The sequence below is a fragment of the Hemitrygon akajei genome, unplaced genomic scaffold (genome assembly GCF_048418815.1).
Source record: "Hemitrygon akajei unplaced genomic scaffold, sHemAka1.3 Scf000048, whole genome shotgun sequence".
NCBI lineage: Eukaryota > Metazoa > Chordata > Chondrichthyes > Myliobatiformes > Dasyatidae > Hemitrygon > Hemitrygon akajei.
Genome location: NW_027331934.1, coordinates 4,292,401 through 4,305,382, shown reverse-complemented (window position 1 = coordinate 4,305,382; position 12,982 = coordinate 4,292,401). Strand labels below are relative to the sequence as shown.

Below are 12,982 nucleotides of genomic sequence, written 5' to 3'. Positions count from 1 at the left end.
CGTCCATTGAGAGCAGAGATGCGGAGAAATTACTTTAGTCAGAGAATGGTAGATCTGTGGAGTTCGTTGCCACGTGCGGGTGTGGAGGCCAAGTCCTTGGGTGTATTTAAGGCAGAGATTGATCGGTCTTAATTATATAAGGCATCAATGGGTATGGGGAGAAGGCACGGGAGTGGAGATGTCTGGAAGAAGTAGGTCAGCCCAAGGTTGAATGGCGGAGCAGACTTAATGGGTCGATTGGCCTACTTATGCTGTTATATCTTATGGTCTGATCGCCTTATAGCATGAAAATAAATATTTCCTGCACTGTCCCGTGCAGAATAACTCCTAGTTACTGGCAACCAATCAGAAGAAAAGTCCCCTTTATTCCCGCTCTTTGTGCCCTGCCGTTCAGCATATCACCTTTCTTATAAGACCACGTTTCCATTCTGGTTTAGCAGTCTCATATGCAGCACCCTGTCAAAGACCTTATGAAAATCCAAGGGAACAACATCCATTGACTATACTTTTTCTACCTTCACTGTTATTTCCTACAGAATTCCAACAGATTTGTCAAACAAGTATTTGCATTTCGGCCGCCAAATTATGTATAGATTTCCCGTCTTTTGATCCATCCCTTCTTGAAGTTGTGATTTTCCGGTTCTCCAGAAACATTTCAGAATCTTACAATCTTCGTAAGGATCGCTACAATCCCTTCAAGTAGCTCTTTCGAACCATGGGATGTAGTCTATCTGGTATGTGACTTACTCATCTACAGACCAACCCGCCTCCCAAGGTTTTTCACCTTAGAAACAGCATTTACTGTCCCTATTCCTCCAACCGTTCAGTACTCTTACATTTGCCCGTGTCTACCAAAGTGAGGAACAACGCTGATACTGAAGCTTGTCAACCATTTCTTAATCCCTCATTGCTACCTCTCCAGTCATTCTCCAGTGCTCCGATGTGCATTGTCTCATCTATTGTAATATTTATATTTCCTAAAAATGCATACTTTTTAGATTTTCACTCGCGTATCTTCTTATTTGATCTTATTTACCTCTCCTTATTGCATTTTTAGTAGCCTTCTTTTGGTTCACAGGTAGATGGAGCTCGTCAGCCTGGGAAGGCAGCCCATCTAAGAGAGGGAAAACACTTATTTCAAACCTCCGCTGCCTTGCAGTCATGCCCACTCATGGGAAAGGCTTCGGGGGTAAACGCTGAGGACAAATCCGGAGCTGGAGACCCTAAGGCAGTCCGACGTTGCCTTCAGCCTCGTTCTGGCAACTCCAGTGACGATACCGGTGCCAAGGTGCATCGTCCTTTGCCCTTCCCTTGGACAGCACCGGTGGCGTGGAGAGGGGAGACTTGCTGCTTGGGCAACTGACGGACTTCCATACAACCTTGCTCAGCCCTGCGCCCTGGAGAGGACACTCCAGCGTCGCCTCACCGCGACGGCACGAATGAAGCAAGACTTTCCAGGCGCAGATCCATGGTCTCACGAGACTGACTGATGCCACCACTTTGGGTTTTAATGTCTCCCCGATCGTCTAGATTCCCACTACTTTTTGCTACATTCTGTGAATTCTCTTTTGCTTTCGCGCTGTCGTTGACATCCCCTCTCTGCTCTGGTTGCTTTAGAATACCTCTCCCTTGGGCTTTATCTGCCCCGCACCTTCAGAATTCCTCCCAGAAGCACCAGGCATCGTCGCTCTGCCGTCATCCTCGCACGTCCCTCCTTGCAATTAACTTTGGACAACTCGCTCTCATGTGTCTGTAGTTCCGTTTACACCATTGAAAAGCTGATAATATCTAATGTCAGGCTTTCCCTCTCAATATGTAGGGCGAATTGCTATTATGATCACTGCCTCCTCAGGAAGTAACCTCAACATCCCTGATCAAATCTGGTTCATTACGCAATATCCAACCCACAGCAGCCTGTTCTTTAGCCTGCTCCACCACAAGCTGCTCTAACATCCATCTCGTCGGCATTCCACAAATTCTTTCTCTGGCGTTCCATCACCAGCCTGTTTTCCCGAGTCAACCTGTGTATTGAAATCTCCCGTCATTATGGTAAAATTGATCGTTTAACACGGTTTTTCAATCTGTCGTTGTCATATCCTTGCCACTGACCGGAGGCATGTATGTAACATCGATAATGTAATTTAATACTTGCTATTTCATAAATATATACAGATGGTTTCTACATCTTCCAATCCTAGTCTAGTCAAAGATTTTGCTTTCATTGACTTTGCCAGCAGAGTCACAACCCCCTCCCCCTTCCCCGAAACGATTTGCCGTTCGGTCTCCTAACACGGTTTGCAGTGAGCTGTACGTGAAAACTTTATTATCAGGGAAGCTGTAGGTCTCATGAAGAACACGAGGAATACACCAGTGACTCTGGACGCATTCACATTGCACTGTATCTGCACTAATAGTCAAAGAAAGAACGAAGCCTTCCAGAAACTTCCTTGGAGCCTCCGCCCCTTCTCGCTCAAGACTCTGGTGTCAAACACTGAGCCAAGCATCTCTGACGCTCTCTACACCAAAACTGGCCACTTCCACAGTGGCTGCTCCGCTTAAACCTAACTTTATTTTATTTAATGTCCTTCCTGAAGTTCTTAATAAATCGCGACGATAGAAGGTGGCAAGGAAGACACCGAGATCTATTTAAGTCTTGCGACTTCTCAGCAAAAACAAGCGACTTCTCGCGAAGATTACATCCCACAGAAATGTCCACACAAGATTACCTGCAGTAATGTTTGAAATGTCATTTGCTCTCAGTGTTCGTCTTTCTTGTCAGCAGAATGAGAGAGAATGGCAGAGTTAACCCGCATGGAGCTTCCATTAGAAGTGTAATGGGTTCATTGCCGAGAATGAATTACATAAATCACTGCACAGGAATGTGTGATTCAGCGCAACACTTCGTGGTGGATGTAATAGTCCAGACCGTCCTACTGACCCGGGCTGAACTGGGCGCTCAGCTCTCCGGCAGACAACGTGGATCGGAAAAGGAAACCTGAAGAGTGTTTGTTCTCTTTCATAGATTTTGTCTGATCTGCTGAGTTCCTCCAGCCTCTTGTGTGTATTACAGATTAATTTCTTCCACACTAAAAGTTCAAGCAAATGCACTTTGATTTAGTTCTGTGAGATCAAATTTAAACCATCTGTCCAAATTCTGTGTGGTGCGCACAACAGAGTTCAAAGTACATTTATTATCAAAGTGTTCAGACTCGATACAACCTTGAGATTCGTCTCCTCACGGGCAGCCACGAAGCAAAGAAACACAATAAAGCTCATTGAGAGTGTCAAACACCGACTATGGAGATAAAGAGAGAGAGATATCGAACAAAAATAAAAGTACGCACACAATATGCAAAACTAAAGGTTGGAAAGTCAGGCATCACTGCACCAAGGCGAGAAGTACACCAGCTGCAGGTCACAGTCTCAGGCCAGCACAGAGACGTGCAAACCCGGCGGAGCAGCAAGCAGAGCCGGACACTCTCTTGCCCACGGCTCCGACAACAGGGCATTTCTATCTGCACTGTTTCTTAAATCTTCAAAACTTTGGGTCACTCCTCACTCTCTGTTACTTCCATATGCACTCGAGCTCGGGTCTCTTCGCTTCGAGTCGGCCCGTACCCGACACAGTCATCGTCTGTATTCCCACTTGTAAGCGTGTGTCAACGTTTGTTTCCAAGTTTGCTGACAACTCGAAAGGGCCAGTTGCAATGCACAAATTTGGACTTGCGCACTGATAGATAGAAAGAGTGAATGAAAAGTCTGCACATGGAGGTTAATGGTGGAAAGTGTGAGGGAAGAGGAATCGTGTCCAGGAGTTTACACGTGAGATGCTCTTGCGTGTGCGATATAGAATAGTTAGTGTGATGGTGCATCAAGCAGTGAAGGCGGCAAATGGCAGAATGGTATTTAATACAACAGGGCTGGAGATTAGAAATACAACGTGCCGGCTGTTAGCACAGCCACACCTCCACCACTGTGTACAGTTCTGAATCCCTTATTTCAGAGAGAATATGTACATGTTGACAGTCACGAAGATATTAGCTCAGCGAATTCCTGGATCAAAGGTGCTGCCCTATCATGAATAGCTAGAGATTAAAGAATGAGGTGTGATCTATTTGAACCAGACAAAAGCTGAGAGGACACAACAGGGTTAATGTTGAGATGGAGTCAGAGAAATAAACAGCGTGGAAATTGCCTTTTCAACACATTAACTTCATCAAGGACTATTTTAAGCAAAATGTGCCCCAGCCATTTATATTCTCCTGAAGTTACCACTTGCTCTCATCCGCATTCTACCGCTCACCTACATGTAAAGAGATATTGAAATAAACCTAAATCACACATATATACTGGGATGTTGTCGGAAACTGGGACATCCAGGTTAAACACCTGCGATCACGCGGATTCCGTGTAATCTCCACTTACCCCACCCAAGAGATATGCTTCCATTTGCAATAGAGCTTTCCACAAGTGGACATAATGGGGCTGATTTGCAACTGACGTCGATCGCAATTTCTTCCCACAAAAAACTGTGAATGGCTGGATTTCGCTCCCTTAGAGGTTTGCAGTGATTTGATCACTGGCGGTACAGAATGAGGAAGGGGATACATTTTCAAAGACTGGGGGATTTACAAGAATGTGGACCTGGAACAGGAAAGAAGTTGTGAAATGGCAAACATTCATTGGTAGTATCGACTGGCAGGACAGCTTTGCTGGGCTGAATAACCAACAGATTCACTTGTTTTTTGATGTTCCTGTGAAAGAGGGACCTCAGGTGTAACCTCAGAACATAGAGACTTGGAGGGAAGCTTTGGGGGATTTACCTTCAGGATGATAAAGTGAACAGGGTTGGGCAGCAGCGATATCCAGAGGGAATTCACTCCTCCCTCAGGCCATCGTCCCTCTTTCACCTCAGTTTAGATTTGAAAACTTTTGGGAAGAGTTTGGACTCTTCACTGTCATTACCCTCGTTCACTGTCATTCACTGTCCAGTACCCTCGCACACGTTAACTGCCTGACCCGCTGAAGCCCTGCAGAATTTTTTTTATTTCAGATATACGTATCTGGAGTCCCTCCTGTCTCCATGGTGCTCAATGTTCCTGTGAATTTTCACCAGATTTTGTCTCTGTCTCTCTGTTCCCCATGGTGTCTCCATCTTTCTCGGTCTGACAACTTCATGCACTGAAAACGCCACATCGGTAAGTACTGCTGCAAAGCAAATAATTTTACGACCGACAGGTCAGTGATGATATATCTGATTCTGATTGGGAAATTATCTATGGAAACTAATAGGCAGCAAGAAATTCTAAATGCTCGAAGCAAGATCATAGGTGGATTAACTGTGGCAATGGACTGCGTCTTGGGGAAGGAATTTGTAATCAATTTTAATAAATGTAACAACACAATAACAGCCCGTTCAAAGCAAGCAGACCCAGCCCGGGATTGTGATCTGCACCAGCTCCTTTAACCAGCCCCTTTCAAGTGACCACCACATTAACACTTCTCAGCTCTCCTTATGCAATTACCCAGCAACCCTTTAAAAAAATATTGAGCTGAAATTATAGGAACTATGTCCAAGTAAAAAAAACAAACCATGAAGGCTTCAGATAACAGCTGTGTACCCAGGAATATAATGGTAACATTTCCCTGTGGAAAATGACCGTTCACAAGATAAACTCCCCCATATATGCTCAATGTCCGAGTTGGACACTGGGATGTGCATACAGGAATATTATAAATATTAATAATGATAGATAAATCGATAGTAATTAATAATAATAATAATAATAATAATAATAATAATAATAATAATAATAATAATAATAATAATAATAATAATAATAATAATAATAATAATAATAATAATAATAATAATAATAATAATAATAAATAATCCCCTGAAGGTGGAATCTCATTTGGATAGGGTGGTGAAGAAATCTTTTGGTATACTGGCCTTTATATATAAGAGCATTGAGTAGAGGAGTTGGGATGTAATGTTAAAATTGCACAAGGCATTGGTAAGGCCAAATTTGGAGTATTGTGTACAGTTTTGGTCACTGAATTATGGGAAAGATGTCAACAAAATAGAGAGAGTACAGATAAGATTTACCAGAATGTTACCTGCGTTTCAGCACCTAAGTTACAGGGAAAGGTTGAACAAGTTAGGCCTTTATTGTTTGGAGCATAGAAGGTTGAGGGGGGGACTTGAGAGAGGTATTTAAAATTATGAGGGGGATAGATCGAGTTGACGTGGATAGGCTTTTTCCATTGAGAGTAGGGGACATTTTAACAAGAGAACATGATTTGAGAGTTAGGGGGCAAAAGTTTAAGGATAACACGAGGGGAATTTCTTTACTCAGAGTGTGATAGCTGTATGGCTCGAGCTTCCAGTAGAAGTGGTAGAGGTAGGTTCGGTATTGTCGCTTAACGTAAAATTGGATAGGTATATGGACAAGAAAGGAATGGAGGGTTATGGGCAGTGCGGGTCGGTGGGATTAGGTGAGAGTAAGCGTTCGCTACGGACTAGAGGGGCCGAGATGGCCTGTTTCCGTGCTGTAATTGTTATACGGTTATATGATTATTATGGGAGCGGGGAGCGTACTCAGTATCAAACCCCATACCATAAGGTTGAACCCATTGTGTGGTGTGCTCCCACCCATGAGCATTACCACCACGACAACAGCCCCTCACCATCAGGCCTCTTACCATCTTCCTCAGCACCTGGAGCATGACAGCACTGTCACTCTGGTTCTTCAGTTGGGCGGAACAAGAAATGCTACACAGAGAGTGATATTCCGTCAGAGAGCAGTGGAGCACGATTTAAAGGAATTCTGCGGTATTCCTATGTGTGGCTTGTCACATCAGGTGATCAATGTAAATCACAGAATCCTCCAATCACCAGACAAGAGGCATTGTTTCTTTACTCCCCTCGTGATGAACGGTCATTACAGCTGCCTCTTTTTTATTCGGCTTTCCACTGTCATTTTTATTTTCAAATATCGATTACACTGCCGGACAGAATCCAGCTAGTTCCACAGGGAGAGAAAAAATATCGAATACATTTTCCTGTTGCTTTGGTTCTTCAAAGTTCAACGTACATTTATTATCAGTAAATATATGTTCCTACGTACTGCAGTGAGATTTATTCTGTTCAGAAGCGGACCGTGCATGTGGACAGAGAGAAACAGACAACAGAGGGAGAAGTGAGGAACCAGATTGTCAGGGTGGGTTTCTGAAATTAGTGTGTATGTTGTCAATTGAAGTCAGGTCACTTTTTATTGCCATTTCGACCATAACTGCTGGTACAGTACACAGTAAAAACGAGACAGCGTTTTCTTGGACCATGGTGCAACATGAAACAACACAAAAACTACGCTGAACTACGTAAAAAAACTCGAAAGCTACACGAGACTACAGACCTACCCAGGACTGCATAGAGTGCACAAAACAGTGCAGGCAGTACAATAAATAATAAACAAGAAAGTACGCACAGTAGGGGGCAGTAGGTTGGTGTCAGTCCAGGCTCCGGGTATTGCCTTGGGGGAGGAAACTGTTACACAGTCTGATCATGAGAGCCCGCAGGCTTCGCTGTCTTTTCCCAGACGGCAGGAGGGAGAAGAGTTTGTATGAGGGGTGCTTGGGGTCCTTCATAATGTTGTTTGATTTGCGGATGCAGCGTGTGGTGTAAGTGTCCGTAATGGCGGGAAGAGAGACCCCGATGATATTCTCAGCTGATCTCACTATCCGGTGCAGGGTCTTGCGATCCGAGATGGTGCAATTTCCGAACCGGGCAGTGATGCAGCTGCTCAGGATGCTCTCAATACAACCCCTGTAGAATGTGGTAATGAGGGATGGTGGGATATGGACCTTTCTCAGCCTTCGCAGAAAGTAGAAATGCTGCTGGGCTTTCTTTGCTATGAAGCTGGTGTTGAGGGACCAGGTGAGATTCTCCGTCAGGTGAACACCAAGAAATTTGGTGCTCTTCACGATCTCTACCGAGGAGCCGTCAATGTTCAGCGGGAAGTGGTCACTCTGTGCCCTCCTGAAGTCAACAACTATCTCTTTTGTTTTGCTCACACTCAGAGACAGGTTGTTGGCTCTGCACCAGACCGTTAGCCGTTGCAACTCCTCTCTGTAAGCTGACTCGTCGTTCTTTGTGATGCGACCTACCATGGTCGTGTCATCGGCGAACTTGATGATGTGATTCGAGCTGTGTGTTGCAGCACAGTCGTGGAACGGCAGAGTGAACAACAGTGGACTGAGCACTCAGCCCTGGGTGTAAACTCACACTCTCCTGCTCAGATCAAAATCAAAGGTGCATCGATTCGAAGTTCATTACAATAATAAGCGGGGTGTCTCAGAAGCACAAAATCAAATGTAACATTCCAGTGGAATGCTCAGCTTGAGAGACGCCTAGTCACCCGGGCGTTGCAAGCATTACAAATCACGAGTGGTCTAGGTGAGGATCGAACTCACAGCCTCGGCATTTCTCCGCCGCGTACTGCCATATAAGTACCGCACACTAACCGATTGCGCCACCAGAGCCCAGTCCTGCATACGCGTGTTTTTACATATGGAAAGAAAATTTAGAATAAATTTACAGATATCATAGAGCATAGAGCCTAAAATATACAGCCCGTGAAAAGACCATTCGGCCCATAATGTATTGCCATACCAGCTAAAAATCAAATCAAAGGCACTCAAACTGTAATCCCTCCTTCCTACCCTGTCCATATCCCTCGATCTTCCTTCCATCCATGTGCATATCGAGTCAGCTGATCAAATACCACCTATAAATTTGCTGATAATGCAAACATTGTTGGACGAATCTCAGATGGAGACGAGAAGACGAACAGGGGTGAGGTATGTCAACTAGTTGAGTGGTGTCGCAGCAACAACCTTGCACTGAACGTCAGTAAGACGAAAAAGCTCATTGTGGACTTCAGGAAGGAGAGAGATACCAATCCTCATAGAGGGATCAGAAGTAGAGAGAATAAGCAGTTTCAAGTTCCTGGGTGTTAAGATCTCTGAGGACTGAACCTGGTCCCAACATATCGATGCAGTTATAAAGAAGACAAGACAGCGACTATCCAGTACTTCATTAGGAGATTAAAGAATAAACTCAAAAAAAAACTTCTGAAGAGCATTCTGACAGGCTGCATCACGTCTGGTATTAGCAGGGACGTGTTGCTACTCTACCGGATGGAGAGATAGGGAGAAGGGGAGCTCTATCATCATGCGGATGAGAGCTATGGATGGGGAGAACAAGTGAGCATTCAGTACTCAGTAGGCAAACTTTAAGTACAGACTTTACATGCAGGCGACAATTGCAGTCTGATTTTTAAAGGAACAGCGGCATGTAACCATTCTCCGGCGAAATTCAGTGTAGAGACTTGGATGTCAGTCTTCGTTAAGTTGGAAAAACTGATGCTGGAGTTCTTCCCTAGTTGGGAACTGAAGGGTATTTGATGTTAATCTTCATCCTCTCTTGAATCTTTCTTTGTACGTTGTTACTCTATCTGTCTAGACGCCACATTAGGGCTGAAAATTTTAATTTTCATTTTAGTTGATCATCCGCTCGCAGTGCTTCACTTTCTCAGCCAGATCATGTGAACCTTCACTTACCTTTTGCACTCGAAGTCCCTCCAATAATATATCATCAATGCCGTTAAATCTGGGGCACCAAGTGAGAGATTGCTTGTTACCGATCCGCTCTCTAATGAATCATGACATTCAGTCTGCCTTGGTAAATCGGTTCAGTAAGACTGAGAAAATAATCATTTCCTAAACTCCACAAGTGCTTCTCATTGATAACCTCTTTGTGAATTCCACTCGATCAAATTCGCAATATCTGACACAGCAGCAGATAGTTAGAGGGACAAATAGACAAAAAGCAGACAGCATAAGGCAGGCAGCCAGACAGACGAATAGATAGATAGATAGATAGATAGATAGATAGATAGATAGATAGATAGATAGATAGATAGATAGATAGACAGAAAGAAAGAAAGAAAAAAACACACAGACAGTTATGCCAGTGGTTGAAAATATTTCGAAGGACAGTGGAATGAGCTTTAGCAGAGAACGCAGGACCAACCAGTGGTCCGTACACAGGGACTCCGGAGACCGAACACCCAAGCCCGGTGATTCTTTGGTCTAATGTAGAAGCGACATTATTGTGAACATTGAAAATGCAGTAGCATGGGTTGCAAAGTGGTAACTAAATCGCTGCGTCAAATGCCTACATCTGAAGAAACTCAACACCTTCCGCTAACGAATGCTAAAACTTACAGTTTCAATAAACCTGTACCTTCACAGTAGATGCAGCTGATATGGAGACGTAGTTACCACTACTGAACCCCAGTATGTCTGTAATATTTTTTTAATTTCCTCATGAAGCACCTCTTCTTCCTCCGTTTCGAGAACTGAATGTTAGATTCTCTGCTGATATCTGAAATGTTTCATGTTCGGCAACTTCCTGGTGAAACCCTTCTGCAGCGGTTTCAGTGCAATCACAACCAAACTTTACGATACTCTAATTAAACCATAATTATACGTCACTGCATCATGACCTTTCCGGTTCGTGAGGGCAATATTCGGAATGTGTTGAAGTGCACATTTCTCTACCCGTTCCCGCCCCTTATTCATGTTTGAAATCCATTTTCCTTGCCCATCTCTACATCAGCAAACAAGAACCCCGTCATTCTTTGTCAATATTCTCCAATATTTGGAGAAGGAAGTCGGAGGATCAGAACGGGAGTGCGGCGGGAACCATTTTGACTTTCTCTTATTCTCATTGGAGTTAAGAGAGGCGGGGCTGCGCAGGCGTGTGACGTCGGCAAGAGAAACTGGGAAGATTAGAAAAAGACACATTCTTAAACATCGGGCAGCATCGTTTGCGTGCAGAGGAGTGAGCCGGGAGCAGTGTGAAGGCTTAAGGTTTTTGCCTCAACGGGCTTAGGCGGAAGCGGGCGATGCAAGGCAGGTTTAGGTTTCAGTTTTTCCTGTTATTTGTTGTTATTTCCTGTTGTAGCTATTAGTGAAACATGGTTGCAGGAAGGGTGTGATTGGCAACTAAATATTCCTGGATTTAGTTGCTTCAGCTGTGATAGAGTAGGAGGGGCCAGAGGAGGAGGTGTTGCATTGCTTGTCCGAGAAAATCTTATGGCGGTGCTTTGGAAGGATAGATTAGAGACCTCCTCTAGGGAGACTATTTGGGTGGAATTGAGTAATGGGAGAGGTGTAGTAACACTGGTAAGAGTGTATTATAGGCCACCTAATGGGGAGTGTGAGTTGGAAGAGCAAATGTGTAAGGAGATAGCAGATATTTGTAGTAAACACAACGTGGTGATTGTGGGAGATTTTAATTTTCCACACATAGATTGGGAAGCTCATTCTGTAAAAGGGCTGGATGGTTTAGAGTTTGTGAAATGTGTGCAGGTAGTTTTTTGCAACAATACATAGAAATACCGACTAGAGATGGGGCAGTGTTGGATCTCCTGTTAGGGAATGCGATAGGTCAGCTGACAGATGTATGTGTTGGGGAGCACTTCGGGTCCAGTGATCACAATAGCATTAGCTTCAATATAATTATGGAGAAGGACAGGACTGGACCTAGAGTTGAGATTTTTGATTGGAGAAAGGCTAACTTTGAGGAGATGCGCAGGGATTTAGAGAGAGTGGATTGGGTCAAGTTGTTTTATGGGAAGGATGAAACAGAGAAATGGAGGTCATTTAAGGGTGAAATTATGAGGGTACAGAATCTTTATGTTCCTGTTCGGTTGAAAGGAAAGGTTAAAGGTTTGAAAGCGTCATGGTTTTCAAGGGATATTAGAAACTTGGTTCGAAAAAAGAGGGATGTCTACAATAGATATAGGCAGCATGGAGTAAAGGAATTGCTCGAGGAATATAAAGAATGTAAAAGGAAACATAAGAAAGTGATTAGAAAAGCTAAAAGAAGTTACGAGTTTGGTTTGGCAAATAAGGTGGAAGTAAATCCGAAAGGCTTCTACAGTTATATTAAAAGCAAGAGGATAGTGAGGGATAAAATTGGTCCCTTAGAGAATCAGGGTGGTCAGCTATGTGTGGAGCCGAGGGAGATGGGAGAGATTTTGAACGATTTCTTCTCTTCGGTATTCACTAAGGAGAAGGATATTGAATGGTGTAAGGTGTGGGAAACAAGTAAGGAAGTTATGGAACCTATGACAATTAAAGAGGTGGAAGTACTGGCGCTTTTAAGAAATTTAAAAGTGGATAAATCTCCGGATCCTGACGGGATATTCCCCGGGACCTTGAGGGAAGTTTGTGTAGAGATAACAGGAGCTCTGACGGAGATCTTTCAGATCTCATTAGAAACGGGGTTTGTGCCGGGGGATTGGCGTATTGCTCTTGTGGTTCCATTGTTTAAAAAGGGTTCTAGAAGTAAGCCTGGCAATTATAGACCTGTCAGTTTGACATCAGTGGTGGGTAAATTAATGGACAGTATTTTTTTTTTTTTTTCCCAAATCTTTTTATTAGTTTTTTGAAAAAAAAACAGAAGAAAAATATTGTTACAAGACATTTGAGAGTACATAATAGATTGATAAACATTCAAATATATATTGATCCATACATAGAATCTCTCAAACTCATATAATAATATAAATGATTAAGAAACCCCCCCCCCAAAACAAAAAAAAAAACAACAACTAAATAGAAAAAAAAACTAACCAACATGGGCAATCGCATAATGTTATATATATACAGTAGTGCCTATGACTCCCAACCTCCATCCACACAATTCAGGATAGTGACAATAAGGTTCAGGATCAGACCGTTTAATTCATATGAAAATGCTGAATAAATGGTCTCCAAGTTTCCTCAAATTTAACTGAAGGATCGAAAACCACACTTCTAATTTTTTCTAAACTTAAACAGGAAATAGTTTGGGAAAACCACTGAGATACTGTTGGAGGATTGGCTTCTTTCCAATTCAGTAAAATGG

General features: G+C 43.4%; 1 protein-coding gene and 1 non-coding gene across 2 annotated transcripts in view; both read right to left on the bottom strand.

The window, feature by feature from the left end:
• Positions 1 to 12,982, bottom strand: part of LOC140720891 (NACHT, LRR and PYD domains-containing protein 3-like) — a 1,078,849-nt gene that overhangs the window by 143,668 nt on the left and 922,199 nt on the right. The gene's annotated exons all lie outside the window — the stretch shown is intronic.
• Positions 8,451 to 8,545, bottom strand: trnai-uau (transfer RNA isoleucine (anticodon UAU)). Its single transcript has 2 exons — positions 8,507 to 8,545; positions 8,451 to 8,486 (listed from the first exon to the last, which is right to left on the bottom strand). It is a non-coding gene; the product is annotated as a tRNA-Ile (tRNA).